Below are 16,719 nucleotides of genomic sequence, written 5' to 3'. Positions count from 1 at the left end.
GGAAAGGCCAACTCACTGTTTTTCAGGAATGTTGAGCCCTTGTGCTCTGGAGAGGAGGCTCCAGGGCTGTGTTTTCCATGCCAGGCAGGAGGGAGTGTTTTGGCCCAGCCCCAGGCAACTCAGAGCTGAGCACTTCACCAAACAAATCCATGTTAACACTGGGATTTTGGTGTCATAAATCAGGTGCTTTCAGGTGAAAAGATTCCGTATTGTTCTGACCACACCCTTCCACGCTTTTTGCACTCCAAAGGGCAGCATTTCCCAGCTCTGGCTCACACAAGGCAAAATCCTGCAGCTACAGGAGCAGGAACCAGGATGAGTTCCTCCCATAGTTCCTCCCATTCCATCTGGTTTCCCAAACCCCCCCCCCCCCCCCCCCCCGTCTAGGCTTTCCTGGAATGAGAAGCCTCATTTCTTAGCAGTGGGAAGCACCTCAATTCACATCCTGCTTCCAAGTGTTGACCAATTAAGAGTTAAGAAGGAAAGAAAAATTAGGAGAGCATCTGGAAAACAACAGGATAAATACAATGGCAGCTGGGCACACCAAGTACAACAGGAGCTGGATTCCAATGATCCCTATGGGTTCCATCCAACTTGGGATATCCTATGATTGACTTGTCCACTGTGCAACATCCGCAGGTTTTAAGAGGATAATTGGCTGAGGACAGTCCAGGATCCTCAGTGTTGGAGAGATTCCCACATTCCCTTGGGCGACTCCGCCTTCTCCTCAGCCTGCCCAGGTGACACCTCCCCAGCACCTCGTCCACCCGGTTGGAGCTGCCACAGAACACTGAACTAATCCAACCCACTGGATGAGCATCCAGTGAACAAACACAGCGCATTCCCTTCCGCTCTCCTGAGCCAGAAGGATTTGGGTGAGCCCAGAGTCGTTAAAAGCCACCTCGGATCAGTTCCGCTGCCTTAATCCCCTCAGTGTGGCCCAAAAACCCGGAACCACGAGTCATTGCTGGGCTTGCCGACGTGGCAATTTCAAAAGTTCACTTCCCTGTCTTGTCACCCCCCAAGAGAAGGAAAATCTGGCAGGATCATCCCCCTGAGGACCAAACTAAACCTCGTGTGTCCCAAGGAATCAAGGGTAAATGTGAGAATTCTTGGAGTTCCCACCCAGAAATGGCTGGAAACCAGGGTTCCAGGCCATTCCAGGGAACAAACGTGCAAGGAGCCAGCAAATCCATGCACACAAAACATGGGTTATGGTATGAAGGACATGAGAAGAGTTGGGAACATCAAACCCCTCAGGAGTGCCTGGCCTGCACATAGAGAATCATGGAATTTTTAAGGCTGGAAAAAACTTTTAGGATCATCAAATCCAACAATCAACCACCTAACCCACATCCCCAAGCATCACATCCACATGGATTTTAAATCCCTCCAGGAATGGGGACTCCACCAGCCCCTGCTGCCCTGGGCAGCATCATCTCGTGCTTTACAACCCCTTCCATGAAGAAACATTCCCAATATCCAACCTAAACCTCCCTTGATGCAACTTGAGGCCACTTCCTCCTGTCATTTGTTGAGAGAAGAGCCCAATCCCACCTGGCTCCCACATCCAGTCATGGAGTTGTAGGGAATGAGAAGTTCCCCCAATCCTCCTTTTCTCTATGATGAAACACATCCTGCAGACTCACACATTAGATAAGAGAAACTTCCAACATCGGTATGTTCCCGATTTCCCTCCCCAAATTCCTGCTCCTCACCTCACAAGGGAATTTCACCAACTCTGCCAGTATTCCCAGGAGGCTCCACACTTACTCAGCCGCCCATTCCTGAGCATTTTCTGCAACTTCCCACATGCTTCCCACCTCCCAGCTCGCCTCCACCCTCATCCAAGGGGAACACAAAGTCAGAGCAAGGCCCCGGAGAGTCCCGAAATTCTCCTTGCCAGCTGGGATTCCATCAGGCAAAGAGTTACATGCAACTAATCCCTTTATTTCAGCCTCTATCAGGCCTTGGAACAAGCATGGATAACACTGGATTTGGGGATGTGCCCATTTCCTACTGAATTAAATTTGATTATGGCACTGGAGGTGCTCAAACAAGCTCAGAAAGAAAATATGATCCCTTTTTTTTTTTAAAAGGTCAAAGGACTCTCTTCCAAAAGCAACACGTTGATCCAGGAATAGCCACAAAATTTAGAGGGGAAAAAGGTTTTCCAGACAAAGCAGCCTGTGGCTTCCCACATAAGTTTTAACACCGCAATTCCACAAAGGGAAAGGGAACTTTGCCCTTGGATTTGTAAGTGAATTTTGAGGAAAGCTCTAATCCTTCCACTTTTGGAACATGGACGCCTCTTTTTCCACTAAAAAATAAGGGAGAACTGACAAAGGTAGAGGGAAGAGCAATCCCACAGAGCACACAGTCTCTCCAGGAAATTTTCCCTTATTCCCTACTCTATCCAGGGAAGAAAATGAGCAGCACAAATCACAAATTTTTGCTTTTATGGGAAGTTTTTCTCCTTCCTCTGACAGGGCATTTGTTTTCCCCTCTCCAAGGAAAAAAACAGTTCATCCCTGAATGCTCTCATTTAGGGAAATGCTGGTTGTCATTAGCGGATGCTCTGGTGCCATGGAGATGGTGACAAACAACTGAATCAGCCGGAAAAAAAAACGGAGTCACAAAAAGGGGAACGTGCTTCCAAAGGTTCAACACGGCCCAGAAGTAAATGAAGAACATTTATAGGATTTGGATATCACCAAGAAATAAGGTACCCAGGGAAGCTGTGGATCCATGGAAGTGTCCAAGGCCAGCTTGGATAGTGCTTGGAGTAACCTGGGACAGAGGGTGAGTTTTAAGGCCCCTTCCAACCCAAATCATTCCAGGATTCTTTCTAATCATGGGATCCAAGGAGAGCAGGATACACTTTTTTTCAGGACAATCCCCAGCTGGCTGAGATGCTGGAAGCTCCCAAGCAGCACCTGCCTTGTTCTGATTTTCTGGGAGGTGAAACAGTTCATTTCCCAGGGGAGAAAACAGCACCAATTTGCAGGATCATTTAACAGACCCAATGGGAAAAGCCAAGCCTCCAGAGGCTCCCAGTTTGGAGCTGAAATCCATATTCCAAAAATACATCCAGGCTGTGTCAACACCAGGGATCTGGGCTGCAAAGACAAGCCATGACAGAATAATAAATTTCATCCCAAAGAATGTAGAGCTGTGGAAATTCCAACTTCCAGCAGACATGGAGCAGCAGGACACATCCAAATAGGAACCTTCCAGGGAAGAAAAGCACCTTTCAGGGAAGAAAGGGTTGAATTTCATCCCAACCTCCCCATTTTCTATTTGCTGCACTGAACTATAATAGGCATGTCCTGATTTTTCCCGTTTCTTCCTATTATCCAGTTCAAATGTTTTAAGGTGGCCTGAGGGATTCAGCATTTTATTCCAAAAGAACAAGCATAAGGATTCTGTCCTGCAGCCTGCCTAGATGTAAAATCAGGATCACTCAGGTCTCTGGGGATAATAAAACCTTCAGGCCAAGAAATCCCAAGGAAACATATTCCAGAGGAAAGAAGTTGTGGAAAATGCTCATTTCAGGTGGCATTCCCATATTCACCGATGGCTATGAGTGAGTTACCCTGGGATATTTGCCACTGACTCCCGATGAAATGCCAAGTGAAAAGCACCAGGAAAACTTGGAATTGAAGGCTCTAAATTACATCTTGTACCCTGTTTGCAGGGAAAAACTCCTACTGAGCTCAAAGCCATCCCTGAGGAACCCACTTGTTTTAATTCCACACCAAGGGAACATGCAGGAACCAAAATCTCAGCTGGAAGGGAACAAAAAGCCAGCAATTTTCATGCAATTCCACAGATCTTTGAAGAGGAGCTCAGAAGGCTCCTCAAAGAGAGGGAGGAATGCCAACGGATGGGGCAGAATGAGGATTTTCAGGGATCTGCTGGAGCACAAGGGCAGTTAAGGAAGGATTTGAGTTAAAGAAGGAACTCCTGGATTAAGAGCCCAGAGCAGAATCCCTGACAGTCTCTGCCTGCCATGCAGATTTCCAGCTCCTGCTACAAGGAAGAGGAAAATAATCCAAAGCTTTTTTATTTCATCTTTCCAAAGAGATCCAGAGGTAAGGGATCCATGTGCCTTCTACTAGAAGGAAGGGAGAAAGGAAAGAAAAGGAAGAAGAAGAAATGCCTGAAGGGACAGGGCACATTTTTCCTGAAACCCTGTGGGAATTATTTCCTCTATCCAAAATCCCTTCTAGGGTCCAGCAGCATTTTTGTCCATATTTCAGGGCAGGATATTCCTCAGCAGGGCAAACTTTCCCACTTTTTATCAAAACCTGGAAGACCATTCTAATTTCTTCTACTTTCAAAGTTCCAAGCTGGGCAGGTGCTGCACCTGGCAAATTTTCAAGGATTTTTCTCTTATTTCTCTTTAAAAAGCCACATAATAAGCTATAGAAATGAACCTAAATGAACAGTACCATGTATGAAATACAAAAATATCAGCTCCAACTGGCCTGGAATGAAGAGCCTGATTGACTCCCATCTATCCCAGCAGGAATAAACATCCCGGCGCTCTTTGCAGATCCCACAAAAGTCCATTTGTCACACTCCCCATGGCACAAAGGCCACTTTCATCTGCTCCCAGCTCCCGAAAAACTCCAGCCCTGCAGCTCCAAGAGCAGATTAAAATAGTTTCACTCACCCCATCTCAACTGCTGCATCTTTAACTGGAAATTCCTCAAACTCCAGGGCTCAATCCAGCTTGGGATGTTCTTATTCATCAGCTGGATCACTGTCAGGAGCAGAGGTGGAACCAAGGGTCATTTATTTGGGAAAGATGGAACGGGAGAGGAGGAAAAGCAGGGTGCAGGCTCCCCACAATAAAGTTGCATGGTCTAGGGGAGGTATAAAGACTTAGTTCCCTTCCCCCCCAAAAAAAGCCTTTGGACAGGACAGAGATGTTTGACACAGAAGAGAATTCCTGCTGGTTTAGTCCAAGGAAGTTTTGTAAATGACAGCCAGGCCTGGGAATGACTGGAAGCTTTTCCAAACTCTTCTCCATCCAAAGCTGAGCAGCTTCCTGAGTTTTACACCCTACAATTTGAACACTTCTCCTCCCTACATCCTTCCAGTTGCCTGGAAAAGACCCCCCACCAAAAACCAGGATTATGCCACTTTAAGGAAAAATTTCGAAGGCACACAAGCCATAAATCCTGATTTTGCAAATCCATACAATGATACGGCAGCTCCGAAATCCAAGTGACCTCATTTGGAGCAGCCAGCTCTCAATTAATTAACTTCCAAGGGGAGGGAGAGCACAAGGAACAGGACTGAGATTCCCAAAGTCCATAAAAAAGCCCCAAGCAGAGGGTTTTTTTTGGTTGCCGTAATTGTTTGTCCAGGGAATTTTAACAAAGTTTCCAAAATGTAGGTTGTTTGTTTTTTTTTTTTTTTATTCCTCACACTTTTGGTCATTGGGAAGATCATTTTCACCCTTCCCACTTTTCCTCCTGGCACAGCACTTCCCTTAAATCCCATCATTGCACAACTGCTCCTTCCCAGCCCTCTGGAAAGGGAAGGGGTGGACACAGTCCAGAGAAGTTTCCCTTTCTCACCACCCTTTTCCCAGCAACCACAGAAGGATTTACACATTCCCTGTCTCCAGCGTTCAGATCTGGCTGTGCAGGTAGCAGGCAAAAAGTGCCCAGTGCCTTAATCTAAATGGGAATTCAGGTCAAATCAGGATTTTTTTAGGTCAGCACTGACAAAGTCAGTACCTGCAGTACATAGCCCATACCCTTAAATCCCTGATTTTGACCCTCGGAGTAAAATTTTGGAAAGCAGAGCTGCCCACTCCAAAACTTCCAGTTTAAATTCCCATTTAAAGGGGAAATCTTATCCTGCTCCTTGCTAAAGGGTTTTGGCTGCAGAAATTCCAAGTTATTTGTATAATTTCTCACATAACAGTTGCTTTTCCAAGTGTCTTGTCCCTCTTGGGCATTCCCGACCACCTCAGCCATTCCCAGTCCAAGCTGGCACTGCTGGAATTTCCCCAGCAGCTTTAAGACCCCCGTGCAACTTTTATGACCCTGAAAACCAACACCTGGCACAACAAACACCTTCCCCCAGCTCAGGTTTCCAACTTGGAAAGCTTCTTCCAGCAGTGTCCACAGGATACACATTTCAGCCAAGCCAATGCCAGAATCACGGAGAGTCCGAAGCTTTCCAAGAGCCGCTTCCCACAATTTCATTATCTCCCATTTAAGAACACTCAGCCTGACCACAAAAACTCGGATGCTTCTCCCTGTCCAGCCAGGAGGATGCAGCAACTCATCCCCACTAAGCTTCATCCAGGGGGGAGATGAATGTTCCCACCTTGGAGTACTCCTTTCCTTTACAACCACTCCCCAGGGTTTTGCTGCTTTCATGTCCCGGGGTTCTGTACCCCACCTTTGTGAATCATAGTGTGATTTCCCACCTGGAGCAGGCTCTAAGGACCGTGGCATGCACCAGGCTCGGCAATCCCCATTCCCATATTCCCAGTGCCAACTGAAGCCTGTCCCAAATCCACCAGCAGGTACTAATTCCCAGAATTGGGCACAGCGGGAATTCTGGCTGAGCAGCCTGGCAGCATCCCAGCTCCAAGATCTCGGAGCAACATCTCCCTTACTTTTACAAGGATATCTCACTTCTGCAGCTGCCCGCGATCCTAAATTTGGGGATTTTACGGCCACGGCTTAGCATCCGCCCGCGTTGCTCAAGTCAGGTACCGTTCCCTGCGGGAAGTAATAAAAGCTGGGAGCGAGAATCCCTGTGTCACACCCACACCGCAGCTTCTTCTCCCTGGACACCCAGCAGCACCGCTCCCGCCTCCCACCGCAGCATCCCGAATCCCGAACGGCGGGATCACCTTCACGCCTCGCACCTGCCCGGCCAGGATGGCGGCTTTCCAGAGGCACAGGTGGAAGCCCCCCGCTTCCTCCGGGGCGCAGGCCACAGGCAGCGGGGCCCTCCCGCCGGGAATGCCGCGCTTCCCGCGGGATCCAGACCCCCCGGGCGCAGCGGGCCTGCAGCCCAGCGGGGCGGGGGGCGGCGGCGGGCGCTCCCCCGGCCCTGCCAGCGCCCTCCCGGCTCCCCCGCACCTGCCGCAGCGCCGGCCCCCGCCGCCGCGCCATCCCCATCGCCGTCCCTCACCTCGCTCCCGCCGCCGCCCCGGGAGCGCCGCGGCCGCCGCCGCCTCCTCCATGCCGGGGGCCCTGCGGCCCCCGATTCTCCAACGCCGCCTCCGCCCTGCCGGGGCCGCCCCCGCCTCGCCGGGGCCGCCCACTGCGTCAACTGCGTAAGGGCCGCTACGCAACCTGCGGTCGCCACGGCAACGAGGGGTGCGGGGCGCGGCGGCGCCGCCTGGTGGCGGCCGGCGGTAGCGCCGCGGGGCGGGGCGGTGCCGGCCGCGGATTCCAGCGGGGAATTCTCGCCGGGAATTCTCGCCGGGATGCGGGCGGGCCCCGCCTGCTGCGGGCAGGGGCTTCTGCTGCGCTGACGGGCACCTGCGCTACCGATATTACCGCGGAAGGATTCCGCAAGAGCCAGTTCTCTTGGAAAAGACCTCCAGGGCCACCGAGTCCAACCTGTGACAGTCCCCAGCTTGTCACCCAGCCCAGAGCACTGAGTGCCACATCCAGTCATTGCTTAAACACCCCCGGGGATGGGGACTCCATTCCTTTAATACTCCTTTCCTTTAAAACCACTCCCCAGGGTTTTGCTGCTTTCATGCCCCGAGGTTCTGTATCCCACCTTTGTGCATCACTGTGTGATTTCCCACCTGGAGCAGGCTCTAAGGACCGTGGCATGCACCAGGCTCGGCAGTCCTCCTTGGGCAGCCCCCTCTTGTGTCTCATCACCCTTTCCATGAAGAAATTCCTTCTGGTGTCCAATCTGAACTTCCCGTGGCACAAGTTCGGGCCATTTCCTCTTGTCCCACGCCTTGTTCCCTGGGAGCACAGCCTGGCTCCGACCTGCCTCCCCCTCAAGGAGCAATAAAAATTCCCCTCAGCCACACCTGGGGCTCTCCCGACATCTTTTCCCTCCGGAAAACTACCCAGCACAGGACTATGGTCTACCTCATGGACAGGACCTGGCGTGCTGCTTTCAATACCCAGCATGGAAAAGCAGTGCTTTCCTGCCAGGATAAAACGTTCCCAAGAAACATGGAGAGAGCCTATCCACAAGGGGATGGGGTGACAAGAGGGAATGGCTTGCCACTGACAAACAACAGGGTTAGATGGGATATTGGGAAGAAATTGCTAGACCCTGGAATGGATTTTGCTGGGAAGGCGTGGCTGCCTCATCCCTGGAAGAGTCCCAGGCCAGGATGGACCAGGCTCGGAGTAACCTGGGCTAGTGGAAGATGTCCCTGCCCATGGCAGGGGAGCTGGAACTGGATGAGCTGTAAGATCCCATCCAACCAATTGCCCCCTTCACAAAAAAGCCCCCGTGAGGATGAACACACCACACCAACCATCTCCGTCTGGGAGGAAGGACAGCGATTCCCTTTGAACACAGCAGCTGCCATCATCCAAGGACACAACTTAGATGCTCCTACTGAAAAAAAAAAAAAAAAAAGCATTGAAAAATAGAGAGGAAAAATAAATCTCTGTCCCAGAAAAGCCAATCCAGCAGGGAATAGCAGCACATCCTCGCCTGCCCATTCCTCCTTAAAGCAAGTGGAGCAGGCTGCAAATGGTCTGCTGGGTGATATCACCGTACCTGGGAAATAAAACAGCCTGACAGGGGCGGACAAACATTCAGGAAAGGCTTTGAAGCTCTGGAATTCATTTGTGCCGAAGCCTTTGTATCCCGTTCAGGCAGAAAAATCCCACTCACGCTCATTCCGAGTCCCTTTATCTCCCCAGACAGGTGCAAAGTGGCTCCGGTTTGGATGAAAAGCTGCTGCCAAATTTAGCATTCCGACAAATCGTTTCATCCAGCCCGTGGCACTTCCAAGGTCTCCCTTCGGCACGATCCGCTCCTGGCTGGGCAGGCACCCCTGGAAGTCCCGAAACCTGGAGCAGACAGAGGGAAGAAGCTCAGAAAGACTGGAAATTACTCTTTTATTCGGGGAAATACAATCAGAAGCCATCCAAAGCTTTCCAAGGGGTGGGGTAGAGCACATCCCAGCCCAGATCCTGCCAATTAAGGGACACAAGGCGATTAATCTGATACAGCTCAGGATTTCTGCATTCCAGCAGCTCCAGCTGCCTGTTTCCAGCCTGGCTCCACCAAACTGCAAAGGCCAGACCACATTTATAGCCCAGCTCCAGCGTTGGGATTCATCCCAGTGACCCCCAGGGCTCTGCTGCCTGACTCCTGTATGGCAGTGACACCATTTACAGGCAATTTTGGAATGTTTTGGATAAACCGGATGCCTTCTAAAGCATTAAGGGAGGGATTAATGCCCTCAGAAATCCCATTTTTCTCCCGCTGTCATGACACAGAGGGCGAGTGGCGAAGCATTTAAGGGAATTAAGGAATTAATATGAGCCTGTCACAAAAGACGTGATTTCCCATGATTTTCTCTTGGATCTGTCCCCACCTCCAACCTCTGGAGCAAATCCATTCATTTCAGAGCTTCCCAACCTGTGGGAAAGGGTTGAGTCTGGGTTTAAGTGCCTGGAGCCATGGCATGGTGATGTACACACATTCCTGGGAATCCTACACCTTCAGAGGGATGTAAGGGAGAGTTAGAGCATCCCAAACATCCATCAGCTGGGTTATCCCTGTGGATAACTCAGATGCAGCGTCTCAATCAGGGTATCACCAGCCATTTCACAAGGAAGCCTCCAAAGGCCCCACTGGCTTAAGGAGTTGTTATTCCCTACTCACCTCTGGAAGGATCTGTGAGCTTTGTCCAGGAATGACTTGGGAATATGAGGGAGAGGGAATTTTGTGGTGTTCTTCCAGCTGGAGCATCATTCCTCACCACACTGATATGGCACGGGGCTGTTCCAACCACAGCCTTGGAATTCTCCATATCAGCTCCCAGGAAAAGTCTGGACCACTGTAGGCAGCCTTGGAGCTCTGGAGATCCCAGGAATGTGTCGGGAAGGATTCAATCAACAAAGAGCCTATCCAGCCGCGTGTCCTGAAAAAAAGCCAACAGATTCCAGGGTTAAGGATTCTCCTAAACCTAACAGCAAACCAACTCCTCCTCTGGGGAATTTGGACAAGGAACAAGGCTCCAGGAATAGCTGGGAGCATGGGAAGCTTTTTATTATTATTCAGTTTGTTGTCATTGCCACCGCCCCCAGGCGCAGCACATCCAATCCCGCTGCTCCAAAACCCTGCTCCTGTTGGGCTCCCCGTCGGAGTCAGACGCTCTGTTACTCCCAGGGTAACGAGCCCCTCTCCTCCTCCCCCATCCCAACCCTGCCAACTTCCCTCAGCTGCTCCATTAGGATTACAATAAATCATAGGGAAATAGCGTGAACAAGGCTGGGAGTGCCACAGTGTCCCCGGCACAGGGATTCCAGCATCCAGGGTATCCAAACCACTCCTCTCTCCTCAACCCCTGCAAACACCAGGCTGGGCTCCATCACCCCTGGAGCAGGCACAGGCTGTTCCAGCTGGCTGAATTCCAGGGAGTGACAGCAACAAGGGTCTTAGGAAGGTGTTTTTGCCATTCTCAAAGGGGACAGGCCACCAGGGAAGGGTTGACAGCAGCGTTATCCCGACATTTCCTCCAGGGGAAAAAATTCCAGCACCTCACTCACTGTCTCTCACTCTCTAGGGAATATCAGTTATTGAAGAATTGAGGTTGGAAAAGCCCTCCAAGGTCACGGAGTCCAGCTGTTCCAAGGACACCACTAACCCGTGTCCCCAAGTGCCACATCCACACGGGCTTTAAATCCCTCCAGGGATAGGGACTCCATCCCTGGAGCCTGTTCCAGTGCCTGACAACCCTTTCCATGAAGGAGTTTTCCTCCATACCCAATCTAAACCTCCCCTGGCACAAGCTGAGGCTGCTCCCTCTGTGCAAAATTCCACATGAAATTCCCACCAAACCACACAGTTGCCAACCTGAATTTGGGAAGTGCTTTTAAAAACCACACCAACAGGCATCCTTGTGCCCCATTCCCGTGTCACCAAGCAGAAAGTGCCTGTGTTTTCTTCTATCCCCTTGGTGGCTCTGCCTTCCTAGCCCTCCCTCCCTTCCCAGCGTGATTCCCGCCTGCGACTCTCTGGAGGCATCAGCCTCCATCACCACCTACCAAAGTGCTGCAAATCCAGTGCCTCCAGACTGTTCTTGCTCCTCAAATCCTTCATTATCTCAGCAGATCTCTACAGAAACACGCCTCTCCCAGATGCCCCCCAAGCCAGCAACTCCTGGCTCGACCGTCCATGTCATTCCCAGCCCCTGGGAAGCTCCCAAAGCAGGGATGAGCAGCTGGCAGTGTCCCCCCAGCAGGAGCAGCTGCTGCAGCTCTGCAGAGAAACAGCATCACTCAAACCTTCACTAAAAATCATTCCCTAATGGAGAAGCTTCTCCTGCACTCTGGGTGTTTGGGAAAATCTCCTCCTTCAGCTGCCTTGGCTTTCCGTGGCTCCTCCAGCACCAGGAAGGGATTTGGGGGGGCCAGGCTGCTATCCCACCTCTGAAACTGAATCCCTAAAAAGCACTTAATTCAGAGGGGAGACATCCCAGTCAGAGCCAAACCTAGGGAAAGCAGGTCCAGGGGTAAGCTCGAAGCCCAAATTCAGGCTCAGGCTGGCACACTGGAGGATGGAATGCCAGCCAAAGGCAGAGCAGGAATTGGGAAACCTCTGTCAGGCACCTGAAGGGATCAGACATTGAATTCTGGAATGGTTTGGGCTGGAAAGGGCCTTAAAGATAATCCCATTCTACCCCCTGCCATGGGCAGGGACGCTTCCCACTATCCCAGGTTGCTCCAAGGCCCACCCAACCTAGTATCGAACACTTCCAGGGATGGGGCAGCCACAGCTTGTCTGGGAGATCCATTCCAGTGCCTCACCACCCTCATTATTTCCTCCATAAATTCCCAAGGGCTGGGCAGCATCAGGTCCCACCGCAGGTAGGAAGGGCAGAGCCAGGCTGGCACATTCCCAGCTCCTTCCCTCAGGCACAGCTCTTCCCATCCCCACCTGCACAGGCTGGTGACCTGTCCCTTCCTTAGGAACCCCCTTTCCAGCCTTAAAGCCGCTTTCCTAGCAGGATCCCTCCCTTTTCCAAGAGGTTCCCACGCCGTGGGCTCACTCTTGGCACGTAGTAAACACACCCGTGCACACACGGATGGGTTTGACTCCACAGGAAAAGCCTGGAGAGGATTTCTCCCACAGGTTGCATCCTGGAATTCGGCACAGCCCTCGCTGCTCAGGATTCCAAGCACAAACTCCTCTTTCCAGCTGCTTTGCTAAATTGGTGCCAGATCTAACTCTGGAAGCCAAGCCTTGGAGACTTGCTATCATTCCTGCCAGCGCTTCCCCCTCCCAAGGACATTATCCAGCATTATCCAAGCTGTGACTCCTCAGCCCAGAAATTTCTCCCCGGGAAGGAGCCATTGCCATGGAAAAGGACCATTAAATAACAGTTCACTGGGGTTTCTCACCACTGCTCAGCAAAGCTCAGGGCATCTTCCTGCCTGGCAGCTCCAGGTGGCTTTTCCTTTGGGGAAAAATGAGAGGATAAAGCAGTGATCCAGGCTGTCGGGATATTTGCCAGCATCCTCCACACTCCCCCTTGGACAAACCCATCTTTCCAAAAAGCTTTTTCACCTCAGGTTGTGAAAGCCTCGTTGTTCTGCAGGGAATTAAAAACAGAAAAATGTGGAAATGAACCCTAAAGGCTTTGAGAGGAGGAAAATGCAAACCCCCGAGCTCCCCTGAGTCACAGGGTTGTGCTTGCAGCACTGGCAGCCGCTGGAATTCCCAGCTCCATCCCAGCGCTGGCTAATCCAGGTGCAACAACAACGTGTCATTTTCCTTATCTGCTTCACCCCCGCCAAAATTCCTTCATGTTATTCCTCCTCCCCACCCACCTTTTGAATGCCCTTGGCTCCATTCTGCTTCGGGAGGAGAGCTCCAGCCCAGGAATGAATCAGGACTTTAGCAGGAGCTTTAGGGATGTGGGATGCCTTCACCCCCACAAGCAGGAGCTCTGGCCTTTTCCCAGGGCCCCATGGCATGAACACAACTTCCCTGGCTGAGACTCCACACCCAGAGGTTGAGCTGCTTCCCAATTTCCAGGAGCCCGCTCACCTCCTGTGACGGGAACGGCTGCGACAGGACAGGGAAATTTAGGGATCAGCTGTGTTGTTCCTGTCAGTGCTGCAGGGAAGCAGTGTCGGAGAGCTCTCCACCGCCAGGCAGCACCTGCAGCCTCCCAGGCTCTCTGGGAAGCCTGGAATGCTGCTGTCAGATGTGGGCACAGCACGGAGGATGAGGATGCTCCGTGGAGGATTCGATCCCTCCCGCAGGCCACGTCTCTGGACATCAGTTGGATGTGACCGGAGAGCAGCAGCTGGAGCCAAGGCACTTGGATAATTTCATTAGGTCAAATCCCTTCCTCCTCTGCTTCCTCAGGATCCTGCTCTTGCTTCTGGAGGCAGGTGGACTGAAGCAAGAGGTTTCCCGTTAAGGATTCCTTCCTGGCTCTGCTCCTGGCTCCTTTCCCGCTCCTCACACCAGGCTGCAGAGCCATTCCCCACTTCTCCTGGACCTCAAAGCCTTGTCTAACCCACTTGGCTTCATCCCAGCTCCAAACTGCCAGAGGGGGAAGCTCAGTTCTCACCGGGAGACACCGCTGCCCGCAGAGATCCCAAAGCCTAAACTGCTGCACAGCTCCTCCACAAAGTCCTGGCAGAGACCTCGGGATCACAGCCCAGCAGGCAGACAGGAGAGGGACCTCAGGGCAAAGCAGAGGTTGGAGACCAATAACTGGGAATAATTATCCTAAGGAGAATTTCCCAGATCCCTTCTGTACAAGTCCATGGAATATAGCAGGGAATTTTATCTTAACCCAGAGAAGAGGAGGCTCACGGGGTCCTTCTCCCTCTCCATGATTCCCTGATGGGGGTCAGGCTCTGCTCCCAGGGAACAAGGGACAAGACTCAAGTTGCCTCAGGGGGATTTCTCTTTGGATTTTAGGGAAAATTCCTTCATAGAAGCATTGAATCAGGCTGCCCAGGGCAGTGCTGGAGTCCCCATTCCTGGAGGATTTAAAAGCTAAGCAAAAGTGGCATTTGGGGACATGGATTAATGGTGACCATGGCAGAGTCTGGGTGGCTGAACTCGATCTTGGGGGTGTTTTCCAGCCTGAGCAATTCCTGAAGGAGAGGAACTGGAAAAGATCATGCTGGAAAGAAAAAAGCAGCAGGCAAGAAAGTGAGCAAACAGCCCTTGTCCAAGCTTTGTGCAAGAATTCCTAGGAGAGGAGCATGCTCTGATGTCAGGACTCCGTGCCACAGTGACAGGAGATGGGAATGATCCAGAGAGGCAAAAAGGGAAGCGAGAGAGGGTCTGCCAGGCAGGATCCGCCTCAGACGCTTAATGAAGGAGAAAAGGACGGACGGTTGCTAAGGGAAATGGGGCAGATGGCTGGCACCGGGAACTTGCTGACTCTCAGAGACTCCAAACTCTTTTTTTGGGAAGTGGCAGGGCCGAGCAGGCAAACACACAGCGGCCAAGCCCAGATGACCACTTCCCCTTCGCCCCGCTCCGAGCGTCAGGATGGATCACGCCGGAGCGGAAAAGGTCACGGAGGCAGCGGGAGCCAAGGCGCATTTGCGCTCCTGCCCATCACCAGCGCTCCCCCAGCAGCCCTTCGGCCTCCCCTGCTCCAGAGGCCGCCGGCACCATCCCACAGGCAAATCCCAGGTCACCGGGCAGAGCCGGGCTCGCAGAGAGGGAAAACCGCAGGATGCTGGCTCTGGAGCTGCTGTCTGTGGAATCTCATGGCTCCTCTGGACATGCTGTCTTCCCAGATCCGTTTACACCTCTCCCTGACATTTAAAACCATCTGAGCCTTTTGGCTTCTGCTGCTGTCATCCCTGTGCCAGGGCTTTTCTGGCTCTAAAAAAAGCCTGGGAGTTGATTTCCCGGCAAACGCAGCCCTCCCAACAGGTCTCCAACCGCGGTGGCAGGGCAAGGGAAAAGGGGGAGAGGGCGAGAATCGCTGCTGCCATGGGGGCGGGAGACCTGCCAAGAGTCTGTCAAATCCTGACGGCCACAAACAAGGCTCTGAAAGCAGGAGCTGGGAACAAAAGAGGGGAAAGAATCCCTTGGCAGCAAAGGTGGTGGAGCTCCAAAGCTGAGGCACGCAGCACTGCGTGCTCATCCGGGCTGGGATTTCAGGGATCCAACGGGAAGAGCAGGGAGTTTGGGGGACCTCTGCCCACCTCGGGCTGTCCCCAGGCACTGGGCACAAAACACAGGGACTTGGGAAGGAAGTACCTGAAAGGTCTCCAAGAGAGCTGGAGAGGGACTCTGGACAAACTGGAGTGACAGGACAACAGCAATGGCTTCCCACTGCCAGAGGGTCGGGTTAGATGGGATGTGGGATTGCTGGGAATGAGTGCCTAGTGAAGATTCCTTGTGGGCTCTTGGTCACTGACTTATTGGGAAAAAATTCTTCCCTGTAAGGGGAGTGAGGCCCTGGAATGGATTTCCCAGAGGAGCTGTGGCTGCTCCATCCCTGGAAGTATCCAAGGCCAGGCTGGCTGGTGTTTGGAGCAACTTGGGATAGTGGAATATGTCCTTGCCCTTCCAAACCAAACTGTTATGGGATTCTGTGAAGGGAAAGCTCTGGAAGCAACAATTATGTCACCCCCATCCCACCTGTTCACAGGCATCTCTTGGATTGAAATCACCCCAGAAAATTCCACCGCAGTCCAAAAAGGAGCTGCAGATCCCAAAATTCAGTGACCAAAAGCCCACAAGGAATCTTCACTAGGCACTCATTCCCAGCAATCCCACATCCTACAGAAACTGGGGGAAGTCCTGAGCAGCAAGAACAGGATCATCCACTCCCCAGGATTGCTCTGTTCCTGCTGCCAAGAGGAGGAGGAGGAATTCGCTCCAGCTGCCTCGGCACCACTCAGCTCCAGCCACAGAGCACCTCCACAGCCCTGCCAGGAGCACCCAATGCTATGAAAAACATGGAAATGCCTGGATCTACTACAGAATCTGAGGATCACAAAACAGGGTTGGAAGGGACCTTAAAGATGACTGAATTCCAACTGCCTGCCATGGGCAGGGACACCTTCCACTATCCCAGTTTGCCCCAAGCCCTCTTCAACCTGGCCTAGAACATTTCCAGGGATGGAGCACCCACAGCTTCTCTGGGAAACATTACAAGGCAGCTGATGCTCCACAGAAGGATGGAAGGACACTGGACATGCCACCATCACCCGCTGGACTTCCTTTGGGCCACCAGAGATTCCCAGGAAGGGGAGAAGATGAAGAGAAGTGCCAGTGCCAGCTGGGAGTTGCTCTTCCAGCCCATTCTGCTGGCTGTGTGGGCAGCTCCACCTTGGAGCCACATTCCAAGGAACTGCTCAGAGCAGCAGCTCCCAGATTCTGTGCCAAGCTGCCACTGGTTGCTGCTGAGATGAACCCACACAAACAAACAGGAGCCTGGAGAAGCCAGGAAGATGTGGAATACAGCAGCATGGATGGGCTGTCCCAAGGCTGGCCACTCTCCAGCTTGTCCCTCCCAGTGACCCCAGTATT

General features: G+C 52.2%; 1 protein-coding gene across 7 annotated transcripts in view; it reads right to left on the bottom strand.

The window, feature by feature from the left end:
- The window catches only part of DAGLA (diacylglycerol lipase alpha), a 56,652-nt gene extending 49,328 nt beyond the window's left edge, over positions 1 to 7,324 (bottom strand). For 2 of the 7 annotated variants that reach the window (XM_077784323.2, XM_085579970.1), the window contains exons 1-2: positions 7,171 to 7,324; positions 4,679 to 4,768 (exon numbers count right to left, since the gene is read on the bottom strand). The gene's annotated coding sequence lies outside the window, so the exon portion shown is untranslated. Of the gene's footprint in view, positions 1 to 16; positions 3,231 to 4,678; positions 4,769 to 6,646; positions 6,988 to 7,170 lie in introns of those variants that run through there. The other 5 variants (XM_085579972.1, XM_085579971.1, XM_085579974.1 and 2 more) reach the window with 4 other exon arrangements.
- Between the last annotated feature and the right edge of the window lie 9,395 nt (positions 7,325 to 16,719).

The sequence above is a fragment of the Lonchura striata genome, chromosome 5 (genome assembly GCF_050655825.1).
Source record: "Lonchura striata isolate lonStrDom1 chromosome 5, ASM5065582v1, whole genome shotgun sequence".
NCBI classification, from domain to species: domain Eukaryota; kingdom Metazoa; phylum Chordata; class Aves; order Passeriformes; family Estrildidae; genus Lonchura; species Lonchura striata.
Note: the sequence above shows the minus strand (reverse complement) of the source record. Positions and strands in the feature narration are given on the sequence as shown.